Genomic DNA, 2785 nt, shown 5'->3' with positions numbered 1-2785 from the left:
CCTCCCCTCCCCTCCCCTCCCCTCCCCTCCCCCTCCCGTCCTGCAGCCCCGAGGGGGAGGGGCGGCGCGCACTAAATATAGACCTCAAGGACTCGCCGGGCAAAGTTTGCCCGCGCCGGCCAGACGCGTCTCCGGGGGAGGACCGGGCTGCGAGAGCGGCCGCCCCACCCCGGCCCTCCCAGGACGGCAGGGGGCCGAACGGGGCACTCGGGCTCCTAGGCCTGAGCCACCGTGGAGGGCGCCCCAGGTGCCCCCCCCCCCGCCCCGGTGCTGCGGAAAGTTCTGGGCTCCGAAGTTTCGGCGTCGCTGAGCTCCCAGCGGGAGGATCCAGCGCGGTGGCTGCGCCCAGGCCGGGGCAGCTCGGTGCGCTCGTTCCGCCGGTGCCGACGCGTGCCCAGGCGTGCGCGCGGGCACCTCGCTGTGTCCGGCTGGATAGCAGGAGGGGCTCCGGGGCTCCGTTTCGCTTCCTGGCAGAGTTTTGTCCTTGGAGGAAGCTTTTAAGTGCTGGAGAGCGCGCACAGCGGAGAGCTACTCACCGGGACGCACCGGGGCATCTGCATTCACTCAGGGCCCGGCGCGGGCAGCCTGGTGGGGTTAGGTGTGGATGGGTGATTCTGAGTGGAAGGGAGGGAACAGCTGCGTTCTTTGCTGTCTTCCTGAGGAAGGTCCTTGAAGCGTCTCCCGCAGGCTCGGCTCCCTTCCCTTTGAGTGGGTAGAAGATGACCATGTTTCCTGAGGGGGCTGAGGGACCCCCAGCATGAGGAAGGGGAAATGGCCTACAGCGAGTGCGAGTTGGGGAGCTGTGGCCTGGGGTGTTCAACATCTCCAGACTTTCTGAGAAACATTGGAGTCAGTCAGCCCCCTGGTCTTCCACTGGTGCTGCTGGGAGGTTAGGGGGCGCCAGGGGGAGAATGGTAAATGTTTTCATTCATCCAACCTAACATGTATCTAATTACATCCAAGCAATGAGTAAGAGAAACCCCAAACCAGCAAGCTGGGCAAGGGAAACCTTAAATAAACAGAGATGTGATCCCGGACTGTATTTATCACTGGGGAGAGGGGAAGAGGAGGATACTTTCCTTTTTTTTCCTTGTCAGTAATGGGGCTTGAACTCAGGGCCTGGACACAGTCCCTGAGCTCTTTATCTTAGGGCTAGCATTTTTAGCCACGGCACCACTTCTGGACTTTTTTGGTGGTCAATTGAGGATAAGAGTCTCACCCTTGGGCTGGGAAGGTAGCTCAGTGGTAGAGTGCTTGCCTTGCAAGCATGAGACCCTGGGTTCAATTCCTCAGCACCACATTGGCAGAAAAAGCCAGAAGTGGCGCTGTGGCTCAAGTGATAGTGTTAGTTAGCCTTGAGCTGAAGAGCTGAGGGACAGCGCCCAGGCCCAGTGTTCAGGCCCCATGACCACCACCACCAACAATAACAAAAAAGAGTGTCTCACACTTTCTTGCCCAGGCTGGCTTTGAACTGCAGTCCTGAGATCTCAGCCTTCTGAGGAGCTAGGATTAGAGGTGCAAGGCAGGAGCACCCAGCGAGGAGGGCACTATAAAGACAGGAGTGAGAGGGAAAGATTACTCAGCTGATAGGCAGAGTGGGGAAGGGGGGAGGGAGAGGCATCCAAGTGGAGGAAGAGCATCCATTCATGCACCCATGTTTATTGAGCACCTATTGTGTGCCAGGCAGTTCTAACCCCCAGCATCCAGAGCAAAACAAAGCCAGCAGCCCTCCAGGAGCTGAGTGTAAAGCTTAGGGAGGGGAAATGCTTGTCAGCATTGGAGGAAGGGGGAAATGGGTGTGATGACAGAGCAGAGGTTTGGGGAAGGTGGCCAGGGGGAGGCTGGGCATCTCCACACAGTTGCCTAGTCCAGACTTCCTTGGTTTGGGATTTTGGAAGGCATCTTGGCTGTCTTGGGTTGAAGGGATAGATGTCTTTCCTTGGGATGGATTGCTTTCCTTAAAACAAAAGTCCAGAGTGGTGGCACACTCCTGAAATCTCAGCTGCTTGGAAGGCAAAAACTGGAGAAGGATTATAAGAGGCTAGCTGGGGTGTGGGGTGTGGTGGAGTACTTGGCTAGCAACCTCAAGGCCCAGAATTCAAAATGCCTAAACAAACTCAGTGTGGTGACACATGCCTGTGGTTCCAGCTACTTAGGAGGAGGATTGTGGTCTGAGTGGCTCAGGCACAAGTGTAAGACCTTATCTGAAAACATAAAAGCAGAGGGCTGGGGCTGTGGTTCCCCTGGTAGGCTGAGCTGCTTTGTATGCCCAGGGGGCCCCAGTGCAGGGTGAAAAAAGATTAGTTTTCTTCCATCAGGTTCCTACCTTTATCACCAGAGCTAGAAGCATTCTAGAAGGATTGCTTCACAAATTTAAGTCCAACTTTTTCATTGTACAAATGGAGGACTGAAGCCCAGAGTGGGTACGACAACCCCCCATCCTCCAGAATGCAATCCTGGACTGTATTCAGCACCATATCCCATCTGCCTGTCTGTCCACCTTGGTGGACACCTGGCAACTCATGACACACAGCTGACAGCTTCTATATCCCTTAGCTTTGGGGAAGACAGAGTTGCTGCCCCCAAATGGACCTGAGTTGGTGGCAAGCACCTCATTTTTTTTTGGGGTCCAGTCGTGGGGTCTGAACTCTGGGCCTGAGCGCTGTCCCTCAGCTCTTCAGCTCAAGGCTAGCGCTCTACCACTTGAGCCACAGTACCACTTCCGGCTTTTTTCTTTTTTTTTTTTTGGGTCCAGTCGTGGGGCCTGAACTCTGGGCCTGGGCGC

Source organism: Dipodomys ordii, unplaced genomic scaffold (assembly GCF_000151885.1).
Source record: "Dipodomys ordii isolate 6190 unplaced genomic scaffold, Dord_2.0 Scaffold6, whole genome shotgun sequence".
In the NCBI taxonomy this organism is placed as follows: Eukaryota; Metazoa; Chordata; class Mammalia; order Rodentia; family Heteromyidae; genus Dipodomys; species Dipodomys ordii.
This window is presented reverse-complemented; position numbering follows the sequence as displayed.